Genomic DNA, 15,310 nt, shown 5'->3' with positions numbered 1-15,310 from the left:
AAAAACTATAGAAACGTCACAGGAACAAAGCACTAAAGAGCCATATTTATGGAGGTTAATGGATAGTAAAATTTAGCTGAGGGCAAAAATAATGTACTCAAAGCTCAACATTTTTATAGTGTGCTAAGTAATAAGGGTGCACTGTTCTCACTATTGCAACAAAAAATAATACAGCAAAGTACATTTTATCACCCAAGTAATGAACTGTGTGGCCCCAATTCTTCAAGACCAGCTATTTCCTTGCTGGTCTTGAAGGGAGGGCAGAGTGGAGTCAGACGCCGATGATTCATGAAGAGGTGAATGCCTCTACGTGAATAAGGATGATTTGACAATTGGTGTGCACCTCTGTGTGCCACTCCAGAAATATTACGAGTCCATTAGCATGAGATTTCTGGCATAGAAAATGCCACAGTTCATCATGAATTAGACAATCAGTAGTGTCACACCTCCACCACACCCCAGCTCAGCCTATAGTATTTTGGTAGAGCTAGGAGAAACTGGAGCAAAAACATTAAAAGTCAAAAACATTTGGACACAACTCCAGCCAATAACAGAAGAGGGAAATGAGAATTCGCACAAAGTCAGTGTTTGTGCACTCTCATCTCCCTCTCCTGGGATGTGGATGAGAGGAGCACATACAGTAGGATTGTACGTGTTCTCCTTTCCTTATTGTCTAATACCCCCTAGTGGAAAAGGGGCCCTAATTTAGGGATTGTAAAAAAAAATATTGACTTGTATTGTTAATAATTTAACAACATCTGAGACTAGTCCGATCGCAAATGCTGTTATATATTATATTACTGTCTATTTAGATACAGGAAAGATATAAATCTTGGTACCGTGTTAGCCTGTGTCTATGCCTGATGAAGGGACCTGAGTAGTCTCGAAAGCTTACAATTTGTTACCATCTTTTAAGTTAGCCATTAAAAGGTATCAAGCACTGAGGACTTTCAATTCTAATTATTTGTCTATTTAGATATAAGTTTTTTTTTCCAAAGAGCTTTATTGGAATTTTGTGTCTTAACCTGGAGAGGAGGGGCAGGGAATAGAAGGAGGGGAGGGAGGAAGGAGGTGGAGGGTATGAGTAAGGGGGAAAAGGGGAGGGCAAAAACAATACATGACACGTAGAACTTTGAAGAGTAATAACAATTCAACGTAGAGTAATGCAAGGGACGCAGCCCTTGAAAGGCATATAGGCAGAATATGAAGCAACAACGATCTATCTAGATAATGCAAGGGGACGGCCCTTGTATAAGACTTGTTGATATCAAGCAACTACAACTGCAAAACCAAAGTTTAATGTGGGAAGGGAAGGAGAGAGAAGATCTTGTGAACATTTACGTATACATAAACCAATTTAAGAGTGTTGGTTGTTCAAGGAGGATAATGCCGCTCCCATATATGCCACTTTTGGTAGAATCTGCCAAACTCGTTATTGAGTAAGGCGAATTTGAGCTCAAGCTCTCTGTGTTGCATCATAAGCTTGATGACGAAGGCTGCATTGGGCAGAGTGGCCTTTTTCCAATGACAGGCAATGGATTTTTTAGCTACCAAGCAGATATGCAAGATTATGCGCACTAAGGATCTGTTGATAAGGTTGGTGTCCAAGGAGAGAAGGGCTAGTTGTGAGGAGAGTGTAAAAAGGGATCCTGACAATTTAGAGATGATTGAAGAGATTTCCAGCCAAAAGAGGGCCGCAGTGGGGCAGCTCCAAAAAATATGTAATAGGTCGCCTTTACGACCACAGTTTCTCCAACATAGGGGAGAGTTGGATGGGCTGATGTGGGACAGTCTTGCTGGGGTGTAATACCACCTGGAGCACACCTTGAAGTGCGACTCCAGAAGGGACATTGAAATTGTTGATTGGTATGATGCCGAAAAGGCCTCCTCCCAATCGCCTGTAGAGGCGGAAAGACCTAGGGAATTCTCCCAGGTTATGAGAGCTGCGCTTTTAACCAATGATTCATCTTTATTGAAACTATTGTAAATGAACTTGTGACTCCAGAAAATTAAGTGGTTTGGATTGGATAGAATTTTTGAAGAAGACTCCGAGAGTTTCAGTTTGAGGTTAAGAAACATGCTTAGGTTTTCCCTCAGGATCATGTATTCAAGGAAAAGAGATGAGGGGGCATTAAATTTATTTTTTAGTGAACTGAAGTCCATGGGTTTAGACCCAGTGTAGATATCGCCAAGTGTTTGAATTTTTAAGTCAGCCCATATAGGGGGTAGGACAAGATTCAGAATTGAGTAGATGAATGACAAGGATAATTTGAGATGAACTGGGCTGTTTTGAGCACTATCCCCCTTTATTATAGTTGAAGACCATGCGAGAGAGATCGCCTGAAAAATTGGGTGGTTATGGGTTTTGTTGGGGGAACTGGAAATAGCTTTGAGAATGATGGATTTAAGGGGTTTTCTTCCGTTGATCTCTTCCTCCAGGTCGAGCCATGCAGGCTCATTCTGGTCTGACCACCAGGGTGAGCTTTGTTTTAGTAGGAGTGTATTGTAGTGGGCCGTAATATTTGGGAGATCCATTCCTCCGTGGATTTTTGTTTTGTAAAGGGATCTGGTATTTGTTCTGGGCTTTTTATCATTCCAAATATATTTATTTAGCTTTGATTGGATCTTCAGCAGGGAAGATGTGGGGATGGGAAGGGGAATACATCTAAGGATATACAAAATTTTTGGTAGGGTAAACATCTTAACTGTTAGGTTTCTCCCCCACCAGGACAAACTATTATCATTAAAAGTGGTGCAATCTTTTTTAAGTATTTCATCTATCTTTCTCAGGTTTGAGGAGGCAGTCTTATCAAGGTTTTTGTTAATTATGATCCCTAAGTATGGGAATTCTTCATTGCACCACTTGAATGAAATTACCTTTTTCAAGGAATTGATTTCCTTTTTGCAGAGGTGGATGTGTAGGATGTTGGATTTTGAGCCGTTGATTTTGAATTTGGAAAGAGATGCAAAGTTTTCAAGTTCTTTGATAGTTTCTAAAGTGGAGATACCTGGGTTGGTTAGGGTTAAGATTATGTCGTCTGCAAATAAACTGAGTTTATGATGGCTTTTTTTGGTGGATATTCCTGTAATGGAAGAATTTTGTCTAATGCGTTCCGCCAGGGGTTCAAGAGCCAAATTAAAAAGTAAAGGGGATAGGGGGCAACCTTGTCTAGTGCCGTTGTTAATATGGAAGGGGTCAGAGATATGGTTAGTGCAGGTGACTTTAGCTGAAGGGCCTTGATATAATGTCATAAATGAGGAGATAAGTTTGTCATTAAAACCAAATTTTTGAAGGGTGTGTTTGAGGAAGCTCCAATCTATACGATCAAAGGCCTTTTCAGCGTCTAAGGAAACAAAAACTGTAGGGGTTTTGAATTTATTAGTGAGTTTAATTTGGTTCAGAATCCTTCTGGTGGCGTCAGCTGGTTGCCTATTTTTAATAAACCCCATTTGGTCATTGGCAATTAGTCTGGGGAGGATGACGCTAAGTCTATTGGCCAAAATTTTTGAGAACAATTTGATGTCTGTGTTCAGAAGAGATATAGGCCTATAGCTACTAGTAGCCATAGGGTTGGCCGCTTGTTTTGGGATAAGGACGATTGAAGCCTCCAACATTTCTGGAGGGAAGGAACCCGAATTAGATGCATAGTTAAATTGTTTTACCAGATGAGGTATTAAGTTTGTTCCGAAGGCTTTGTAATAAGAATTACAGAAGCCATCTGGCCCTGGGGATTTTTGCGATTTAAGGTGATTGATGGCCTCTTCAACTTCTGAGGAGGAGAAAGGAGCTGATAGAGATTCAATTTCTTCCTTTGTAAGGGAAGGGAGGTTGATATTGGCGAGATAGGCTTTGATGTCCGAATCTTTTAATGGGGGGGATGATGGGTCTAGATTTAGGTTATATAATTTAGAATAATATTTGGAAAATTCATTAACTATGTCTTGGGGATGAGACAAGGTGGTATTGTCAGAGAGGGAAGAAATTCTGTTAATTTTGTTGTGTAATCTAAATTTTTTTATTCTATTTGCCATATATTTGGTTGGCTTGTTCAGGGAGGAATATACCTTAAATTTGGAGGACTTGAGGGCTGCTTCGTAAGGTGAGAAGAGGAGGGATCTTAGGTCTTGTCTAAGGGAGTTTAAGTCTGTTTGGAGTTTAGATGAGGGGGAAGGGAGGCTAATTAAGGATTTTTCCAAGTCACGAATGTCTTTTTGAAGTTTTTTGATTTTTTCCCTTTTTTCCCTTTTTATTTTAGAGGATATGCTTATTAGGGTGCCTCTAATAACAGCTTTGTGGGCGCACCAATTGGTTGCGGGGTTGGTGATTTCTGGAGGGTTTTCATTGAAGTAGTGGGAGATATTGTTACGAATCGTTGTCGCATGGATGGAATCATGGATGATAAATGAGCTGCATTTCCATGCTTTAGAATTTTTTAGGGAGGGGCCAAGGATAACTTCTCCAGTGACAGGGGAATGATCCGACAGTGTCCTGTCCCCTATATCCACCTTTTTGAATTTTTCAAGAGAAAAAATGTCTGATAATATCAGATCGATCCTGGATGCTGAATGGTGGACCGGAGAAAAGTGAGTGTATTCTCTTGATGTGGAGTTAAGACATCTAAAGGTGTCATAGAGCTCACTTCTATCCAGCCACCAATTCAGGTCCTCTGAGGCTGGTCTCAAGCCAGAGGAAGAGTCAAGCGTTTTGTCAGGGGTGGCATTAAAGTCACCTAGGAAGATGAGGTTGCCCTTCTTAACCTTGTTGATTTTTTTCAGAAGCTTGGACAGAAAGCTAATCTGGTTTTTATTTGGGGCGTATGTGTTGATTATAGTGCATTCTTGGCCATTAATATTGCATATCAGGATGTGGTATCTACCTTTTGGATCAGCATATTCCTCAGTGAACTCGAAAGGTACACTATTCCTGATCAGGGTAATCACCCCCGCTTTTTTGCTGGAGTTACAGGCCTCAAAAATATGAGGAAAGCTACGATGATTAAAGTAGGGGTGATTCCCCGCCAGGAATTTTGTCTCCTGTAAGCATGCAATGTCTGTCTGAAGGCTGATCAACTCTCTCCACAAAGCATGTCTTTTTCGTGGGCTGTTTAGCCCTCTAACATTGTAGGAGATTATCTTAAATGACATATTTACAAGTAGAACAACAAGATCTGATGTAACCTTTGAGGAAACAAGCATAAATCGTAACAATAATACAGAGACCTGAATAGAACTCTTCTCTGGTATATCTACAAATCAGCCAAAACTTGGTGGGTACCTAGGGAGAAGAAAATTAGAACAGAACTGGTAGGTCGACAGAACTACCTAAAAGAAGAAGAAAGGGGGTTAGTACATGTGGGCGGGATTAAGGGGTTTGTCCCCAAATATGATGAAGGGAAAAAGAGACCCCTTACAATAGAGCTTAACCACATATGTATAACATTAACGATCAACGACTCAATGATCTGATGAAGTCCATTCCTTCCTCGACCGAGTAGATCGGGATGATTTTTTCTCGGAAGGAAACTAGAAGTTTGAGCGGGAAGCCCCATCTATATTTTATGCCTTTGTCGCGGAGGGCTGATGTGACAGGCCTGAACTCTCTGCGACCCTCCAGGGTGTCTTTGGAAAAATCGGGAAAAACCTTCAGATTTTTGTAAGGGTCTGGGAAGGATTTTTTATCCCTCAGGTAAGAGAGAATGGCTTCTTTAGTTTTGAAGAAATGGACTTTGAGAATGGTGTCCCTTGGTAGATCCGCGGAGACTTTAGGAGGCTTTGGCAGTCGGTGGGCCCTGTCGATTGTTAGATCTAGGTCTGTTAGATCAGGTAGGGCTGATTTAAATATGTCTTTTATATGTTGAGATAGCTGGTCTTGGGGCACGTCTTCAGGGATGCCCCTGATTTTTAAGTTATTCCTTCTACTTCTGTCCTCCAAGTCGGCCATCTTGGAGCGTAGGTTTTTTAGCTCAATATTGACTCGGTCGAGTTCGTCAAATGAGATTGATGACCTGTGTTCGAGCCTGTTGATTCTTTCTTCATGTTTGGATAGTTGTCTGTCTATGTTGTCTAATTTGTCACAGTATTTTTGAAAGTTATTATCCATTTCTGTATTTAGTGTTTTTACGACGATATTCAATTTTTCGTCCATTTTAGATGCTAGTTTATTAAGTAAATCTTCGTAGTCTGGTGGATTAGAGCTTACGAAGGGGCCTGAGTTGTCATATTTGATTTTACTCTTCATGGGAGTTGGGTTAGGAGAGGTGTCGCTAGAGTCAAACTCGTCTTCTACTTCTGAGTGATTTCCTGTGGATATATATTTCTCACTTGTTGCGCCTGGGTTCGATCTTTTTAGGCTAGACGATGAGTCCATTTTTATTGGGGAAGGTTTACTGGTTGGAGACTTGCTAAAAGACTCGTATTCTAGAAGGTTAGGTAGGTCTCTCCTAGGGGACCTGGATCTGGGCCTAGGAGATGAGAAGGAATTATGCCTGGTTTTTTCCTGGTCTCTGCGACTTAGGGTTTTTTCCTGTTTCTGGCTGTATTAGGATCTTAGTGGCGCGGACATGGCGGTTTTTCCTTTGGGTTTAGTGCCGCTCATTTTAGCAGATAGGAGGTGTAGAAGCCGTTAGTGCCTTGGCTGAAATTTATTTTAGTGTATTAGAGTTGGAAGCAATGGCACTGAGTTACAACCTTTTCCCCTTAGTTATCTGTTAATGTAGGAAATACTACTCCTTATTACAGGAGGTCAGAGGAGAAAGTACTGTGAGAGACTCTAGACAGGTTGGTTTTTTATAGATTTGGTACTAAGCTTGGGATTTAGAGCTGTTGCTCTCTGTTGTCAGTCTAGGGAGCAAACAACAAAATGGCCCCTGCGTATGGATTCCTGGATAGTGTTGCCGGGACTACTTTCTATAGACAGCTATTATAGGATCTTGAGTCTATGATTTACTGTTCGTTTAATACCTTATTTATTATATGACCGAGTGTAAGGAGGAATAATAGTGTCCTCTGATCGCAGGGAGGTTTAGTGCTTGTAGGGAGGCTTAGTGCTTAAAAAGGAGGAGTGGAAGGGGATCGAACCGGTGCCCCACCAGGATTGTATTGTGGACTGTGCTCCAGGGGATACCCGACAGGCCCGGGATTACTGGGGAGAGTGTGGGCTTATGAGGGTATGGAGCGGTGTCCGTATAGCGGCGACACAGCTAGTAGTGAAGAGTGAAGGGGCGGCTTGGCGTGTCAGCGCTCAATGCGGGGGGATCAGGAGCTGGTGCGGTTACCTGTTACGGAGCTGTTGTGGCTCCGTATCTATCGGCGCAGCTCTCCGCCGCCGGTGAAGACCTCGGCGGCGCCCGCAGAGACTTGGGCTTGCGGTGGAGGGGCGGAGCTTCGGGTCTCCGTCTGAGACCGGAGCTCCGGTACTTGCCTCCTCAGTGCGTGCGGTCCGGGTCCTTTACTCCGGGAGTGTCGGCCGGGAGAACTTCTGGCCGCAGCTGCAGGGGAGGTGCTCACCGCCGCTGCGGCTCTGCACTATCTGTCGGCGCGTGACAGGCGCTGGCGGAGGAGTCCCGGCGGCGCTGATCCTGGCGTGGAGGGAGGCTTCTGTCTTCTTCTATCGCCGAGGCTCCGGAGCCGGTCTTCTGGGGGTGGAAGCTGTGTCTTCTGCCGGAGAAGCCGGCCGGCCGTCTGTGCGTTGCTTGTAGACGCCGCTGCAGCTCCGCTCTCCCTGCTTACAAGTAGCGGTCGCTGAGGGCGGATCTCCGGCGGCTCTGCAAGCCTGGGAGAGGGGACTACTTTAGTTGCGGACTTTGGCTGGCGCTGGGGTCCCAAATGTTCGGAGCCTTGCTTTTGTTTGCTCCTATGTCTGGGGGTCGGTCGTGAGGACCCTGGAAGGAGGGGATGAGTCCGTTCTGGGAGTTTATCCCTGTGTACAGGAGGCAGAGAATCCTCCTGGCAGCGCGGATGGATCCACTGGGCGGCAGGCCTGAGGCCTAGACGTGCTGGTGCAGCTTTGGGGCTTTGGAGCCCTAAAAGTGGAAATGTTGCCCCGTAGCTTGGCTGGAGGGGGTCTCTGGTGCATCAGCTAATGTTATAAAGGGTCTTTGTGGCGTGGGGGTCTCCTTGATGCGGTGAAAGTAGATTATTTGGGACAAAACCCCAGGAGCTCCCTCTTCACAGGTGCTTCTCCATCAGCACCGAAGCCACGCCCCTAGATATAAGTTTTAAACTCTAGCTTAAAACTATTTCTTATTGCGTAATGTTCACTTTGGATTTAAATCTCCCTAGCTGTAACATGGCAGAGCATTTAAAACTACCACTGTTTGATGTGACGGCTCATTATATCCTCAATTCCTTGATGACATCTATCTTGGTGAAACATGTTTAGAATGCTATGATCTACATTTTAATTGCCTATATGGCTATATATTTAGGAGAATATACTTAGCTGAATACAGTATACTAGTTCGTGAACTGCAGACTTATTAAAGCCAGGGAGATTTAAATCCAAAGTGAATATTACACAATAAGAAATAGTTTCTAACTAGTTAGGGTTTAGTACTTGGCAGCGCTAAAAGAATGCATACTCTCAAGAAAACTTCACTGCTTTAAAAAAAATCACCCTTGAATCCCCCTTAAACAAAAGCCCAAACAGCTATTCAACACCTCTAATTCCTCTCCGACCCCAATGCTCCCTCTGACCTCCCTCATCTCTGCAGAAGACTTGGCCGCATATTTCAAAAATAAGATTGACCAAACAAGACAAGTCTTAACTACACAACCACTGCAATCCCTACATATAACAGACCACTGCCCCTTCCATATAGCCTTCCTCCCCACTATCACTGAAGTAGGGCTTTCCCACATCCTCTCCAATTTCCACTTTACCACTTGTGCACTTGACCCCACGCCATGCAATTTCCTCTGCTACCTCACCATGCTTTTGCCAGCCCTAATCCATCTCTTCAACTTATCGTTAACTTCTGGTACCCTCCCTTCTGTTTCCAAACATGCCACAATTACACCCATTCTAAAGAAACCATCCCTGACCCGACCTCTACATCCAGCTATTGTCCTGAATAACTGTTCCTGTTCGCCTCCAAACTCCTTCAACAGCATGTTCATGCTGAACTTTCCTTCCACCTCACATCTAACTCACGTTTTGATGACCTACAGTCAGGTTTCTGTCCCCACCACTCCACCGAAACTGCCCTGACCAAAATTACTAACGGGTTACTTACCATCAAAGTTAACATTCTCTATATTCCTCCTTCTAGACCTGCCCTCTGCCTTCGACAAAGTCGACCACTCTCTCCTACTATAAATCCTCTTTTCCCTTGGCATCAAGGACGTTGCCTACTCCTGGATCTCCTTATCACTTTCTAATTGCAAATTTAGTGTCTCCAATTCCAAAACTACCTCCTCACCCCACCTTCTAACTTTTGGTTTACCTCAAGGCTCTGCTCTGGGACCCCTACTTTTTTTAAATCTATACCTTTGGCCTAGGACAGCTCATAAAGTCCCATGGTTTTTATTATCACTAATACGCTGATGACATTCAGATCTACCAGATCTAGGTGACCAAATATTTATCTTCCACCATAATTTGCAAAATAAATCTTACCAAACTAGACAAGATGATTTTCTGGATTTGTTTTCTCATTTTGACTATAATAGTTGCTGTCTACCTATGAAGTCAATTACAGGCCTCTCTCATCGTTTTAAGTGGGAGAACTTGCACAATTGGTGGCTGACTAAATACTTTTTTCCCCATTGTAATTATCACAATTTACTACACCACCCTTTCTGCAGTACCAGAGATCTGCTGCCTTGGAGTTACCCTCAACTCTGCCCTGTTCTTCAAACCACACATCCAAGCTCTTGCCATCTCCTTCCGCCTCCAAATAAAAAATATTTTCAGAATCTATTCTTTCCTCAGCCCTGAATCTACTAAAATGTTAGTACATGCCCTCATCATCTCCTGCCTCAACTATTGCAATATCCTCGTCTGTGGCCTCCCTGCTAACACTCTCGCACCTCTTCAGTCCATCATTAACTCTGCTGCCCAATTAATCCATCTCTCTCCATGCCACTCATCTGCTTCTCCCCTCTACAAATCCCTTTATTGGCTCCCAATTCCCCAATGTATCCAGTTCAAACTGCTAACACTGACCTAAAAAGCCATTCATAATTTGTCTCCTCCTTATATTTCCAAACTAATCTTCTGATATCTTGCAACACACAACCCCGCCACTGCACAAGGGGAATCTCGAGCCATGTCCTCTGCAGTCTCCCATTCTTCTTCAGCCGCAGAGGATCCTGCTCAGCAGAGACATCGGTTCCAGCGTTTTGCTCAGGCTAATGCTGTGCTTTTGGTTGCTGCTGCCGTCCCAGGTTCAGTTATAGCAACCAGCATTAGTCAGCGGCGAGCAGATGCTCCTGGGACTAAGTCCTGTTTTTCCTAATCTGAGCATGCCCATGAGACGACCGCTCATTGGTGGTCACAGGTCACATTCTCAGGTCCTCAAGCAGCTCGGATTGGGCCATTATCAAGGTCCCAGAAGGCTGTGGCTATAAAAGGATTGTGCTCTAGTATATCCTAATTGTGGTGTGTGTGTGCAAGCATGTCTGTCTCAGGTGAAAGCTCCGAATGATCCCCTTCTCTCTGGTTGCGTATGTGCATAGGGTGACTAGAGTCAGAGACAGCACCTAGTAGTGGCATTGCCTGTACACCACTGTGAACTCAGTCCACACTCCACTGTAGTCAGCATCAGTTTGGCATTCGCCGCTCACACTCAGTGCGCTATATCTTTAGTTAGTTGCTGATGAGGCACTCTAACCCTTCGTCCTTGGGGCTGAGTCCTGTGACCGAACACTAGCGCTCTTTCTGCTGTGCCCTGTGAGGCTTACCAGGCTACGGCATTCGTATTCTGCAGTACTGCGGCTCTGTGAGGTAACAGAGCTCACCGCAAGTACACATCGGGTATCTGTTAACCCATGTGTATCCAGTGCTATACCGCCATATAGTGATAGTGTCCGCCATTACCGAGCAGCAGTTAACATCTCTGCACAGTGGACCCCGGGCTGCAAACGCACCTTATTACTAACGTTATATTATTTGGTGCGTTATGCCTGCCCTAACAACTGTCTTCTCTCCTCCACATTCATATATCCCTCACCTTATCGCCTCCCAGACTTCTCCCGAGTGTCCCCCATCCTCTGGAATTCTGTGTCTCAGAACATCAGACTATCTGCCACAATCGGAATCTTCAGATGGAACTTGAAAATCCACCTCTTCAGGAAGGCTTACAACTTTCAATGACGCTTCTGCCACCTCACCACCACCGAATCTGCCACATCCCTCTGCCCTACTGTCTGTTTTTCTATAGAACAAATTAGGTAAAATTTACCATACCAGTATGATTTTTATAGGCAAGTTTTTTGCATGAAGGTCTAAATAGTTCAATTTAATGTTTGGGGGATGACAGACTCCCTTAAATGATATGCAAATGATAAAAAAGGGAGAAAAAAAATTCAATGCTTCTCAATTTATTTATTATGGAGTATGAGTGCCATGTGCACCAATACATGCACTTACTCACTTTGCCATTATATCAAAGACGTTATTTTATGTTTGGCTGAGTTATTGTCTACCACAGTGAATGCACTTGAACTTGCGCCCGCCGAATCTGCCGGCCGGCAGATTCGTTCCAGGTATATTTTGATCACAGTGATCAAAATAAAAAAAATAGTAAATGACCCCCCCCCTTATCACCCCCATAGGTAGCCACAATAATAAAATAAAGAAAATATTTTTTTTTCTTTTTCCACTAGGGTTAGGGCTAGGGTTAGGAATAGGGCTAGGGTTAGGGTTAGGGCTAGGGCTAGGGTATGTGCACACGGTGTGGATTTGGCTGCGGATCCGCAGCGGATTGGCCACGGATCCGCAGCGGATTGGCCGATGCAAATTCGTAGCAGTTTTCCATCAGGTTTACAGTACCATGTAAACCTATGGAAAACCAAATCCGCTGTGCCCATGGTGCGGAAAATACCATGCGGAAACGCTGCGTTGTATTTTCCGCAGCATGTCAATTTTGTGCGGATTCCGTAGCGTTTTACACCTGTTCCTCAATAGGAAACCACAGGTGAAATCCGCACAAAAAAACACTGGAAATCCACAGTAAATCCTCAGGTAAAACACAGCGCCTTTTACCTGCGGATTTTTCAAAAATCATGCGGGAAAATCTCACACGAATCCGCAACGTGGGCACATAGCCTAAGGGTTAGGGTTGGAATTAGAGTTAGGGTTGTAATTAGGGCTAGGGTTGGAAATAGGGTTAAGATTAGGCTTGTGGTTAGGGTTATGGATAGGGTTAGGGGTGTGTTGGGGTTAAAGTTGTGGTTAGGGTTGGGATTAGGGTTAGGGTTGGGATTAGGGTTAGGGTATTGTTGGGATTGGGGTTACGGGTGTGTTGGGGTTAGGGTTGTGGTTAGGGGTGATTTGGGGGTTAGGGTTGTGATTAGGGTTATGGCTACAGTTGGCATAAGGGTTAGGGGTGTGTTGGGGTTAGTGTTGAAGTTAGAATTGAGGAGTTTCCACTATTTAGGCACATCAGGGATCTTCAAACGCAACATGGCGCCACCATTGATTCAGGCCAATCTTGCGTTCAAAAAGTCAAATGGTGCTCCCTCCCTTCCGAGCCCCGACGTGCGCCCAAACAGTGGTTTACCCCCACATATGGGGTACCAGTGTACTCAGGACAAACTGGGCAACAACTTGTGGGGTCTAATTTCTTTTGTTACCCTTGTGAAAATAAAAAAATTGCTTGCTAAAAAATCATTTTTGAGGAAAGAAAAATTATTTTTTATTTTCATGGCTCTGCGTTGTAAACTTCTGTGAAGCACTTGGGGGTTCAAAGTGCTCACCACATATCTAGATAAATTCCTTGGGGGGTCTAGTTTCCAAAATGTGGTCACTTGTGGGGGGTTTCTACTGTTTAGGCACATCAGGGGCTTAGCAAACGCAACATGATGCCCGCAGACCATTCCATCAAAGTCTGCATTTCAAAAGTCCCTACTTCCCTTCTGAGCCCTGACGTGTGCCCAAACAGTGATTCCCCCCCACATATGGGGCATCAGCGTACTCAGGACAAACTGGACAAGAACTTTTGGGGTCCAATTTCTCCTGATACTCTTGTGAAAATAAAAAATTGGAGGCTAAAAAATAATTTTTGAGGAAAGAAAAATGATTTTTTATTTTCACGGCTCTGCGTTATAAACTTCTATGAAGCACTTGGGGGTTTAAAGTGGTCACTGCACATCTAGATTAGTTCCATGGGAGGTCTAGTTTCCAAAATGGGGGCACATGTGGGGGAGCTCCAATGTTTAGGCACACAGGGGCTCTCCAAACGCGACATGGTGTCCGCTAACGATTGGAGCTATTTTTTCATTCAAAAAGTCAAATTGCACTCCTTCCCTTCTGAGCCCTGCTGCGTGCCCAAACAGTGGTTTACCCCCACATGTGAGGTATCAGTGTACTCAGGAGAAATTCCGCAATAAATTTTAGGATCCATTTTATCCTGTTGCTCATGTGGAAATAAACAAATTGAGGCTAAATGAATTGTTTTGTGAAAAAAAAGTACTTTTTCATTTTTTCGGAACAATTTGTGAAGTACCTGGGGGTTCAAAGTCTTCACGATGCATCTTGATAAATTCCTTGGGGGGTCTAGTTTCGAAAATGGGGTCACGTGTTGGGAAGCTCCAATGTTTAGGCACACAGGGGCTCTCCAAACGCGGCATGGTGTCCGCTAAAGATTAGAGCCAATTTTTCATTGAAAAAGTCAAATGGCACTCCTTCCCTTCAGAGCCCTGTCGTGCGCCCAGACAGTGGTTCCCCCCACATATACTCAGGCGTACTCAGGACAAATTGTACAATAATGTTTGGGGTCCAGTTTCTCTTTTTACCCTTGGGAAAATGAAAAAGTTGTTGCTAAAACATCATTTTTGTGACTAAAAATTTAAATGTTCATTTTTTCCTTCCATGTTGCTTCTACTGCTGTGAAGTACCTGAAGGGTTAATAAACTTCTTGAATGTGGTTTTGAGTACCTTGAGGGGTGCAGTTTTTAAAATGGTGTCACTTTTGGGTATTTTCAGCCATAGAGACCCCTCAAACTGACTTCAAATGTGAGGAGGTCCCTAAAAAAATTGGTTTTGTAAATTTCGTTGTAAAAATGAGAAATTGCTGGTCAAATTTTAACCCTTATAACTTCCTAGCAAAAAAAAATTTTGTTTCCAAAATTGTGCTGATGTAAAGTATACATGTGGGAAATGTTATTTATTAACTATTTTGTGTCACATAACTCTCTGGTTTAACAGAATAAAAATTCAAAATTTGAAAATTGCGAAATTTTTGCCAAATTTCCATTTTTTTTCAATAAATAAATGCAAAAATTATTTACCTAAATTTACCACTAACATGATGCCCAATATGTCACGAAAAAACAGTCTCAGAACTGTTACGATCCGTTGAAGCGTTCCCGAGTTATTACCTCATAAAGGGACACTGGTCAGAATTGCAAAAAACAGCCAGTTCATTAAGGTCAAAATAGGCTGGGTCATGAAGGGGTTAATGAACTAAGAAAAAGCATAGGAAAGGTCAAATTGCTGAATGCTCTACAGGATAGAAATTTCCAAGATGGATGGGCGATTTTGCTAATTGAAATTTTCACTGCACAGTAGCAATCCCGAAAAGAAGGTAAAATTGCAAGCTTTTAAAGAGACCAGGATGGATGAACAAAGAACGTAAACACTTGCTAAAAAGCAAAGAAGAAATGTACATCAAATGGAACGAGGGAGGCCTATTTAAATAAGAGTATAATGCTGTCTGCAGTGAATGCAGGGCAAGCTTTAGAAGAGCAAAAGCCAATAATGAAGTGAGGCTTGCAAAGGAGACCAAAAGCAATAAAAAAGGATTTTGAGGGTATGTCAAAAGCAAAACAAAAGTCAAAGATGATATAGGATTTTTACAGGATGAAGAGGGTGAAGTGGTTAAAAATGATGTTTAAATGACCAAAATTGTAAATTCCTATATTGTATCTGTATTCTCTAAGAAGCAAATGTGATATCAACTGATCTTCATTGTGTTAATGAAGGAATACAAAAATCCACACTATAAACAGAGAGATGGTGTGGAACACATAGCTAATTTTAATGAATTTAAATCTCCTGGTCCAGGTGAATTATATCCCATGGTACTGAAAGAGATAGATAAAGGAAAGTGCAGAACCACTAGCCAAAATCTTTGAAATTTCCAGGAGA

At 43.1% G+C, this 15,310-nt stretch overlaps 1 protein-coding gene across 3 annotated transcripts in view; it reads left to right on the top strand.

Moving 5' to 3' along the window:
• The window catches only part of PCLO (piccolo presynaptic cytomatrix protein), a 665,287-nt gene that overhangs the window by 399,508 nt on the left and 250,469 nt on the right, over window positions 1-15,310 (top strand). The gene's annotated exons all lie outside the window — the stretch shown is intronic.

This window comes from Ranitomeya imitator, chromosome 4, assembly GCF_032444005.1.
Source record: "Ranitomeya imitator isolate aRanImi1 chromosome 4, aRanImi1.pri, whole genome shotgun sequence".
NCBI classification, from domain to species: domain Eukaryota; kingdom Metazoa; phylum Chordata; class Amphibia; order Anura; family Dendrobatidae; genus Ranitomeya; species Ranitomeya imitator.
Note: the sequence above shows the minus strand (reverse complement) of the source record. Positions and strands in the feature narration are given on the sequence as shown.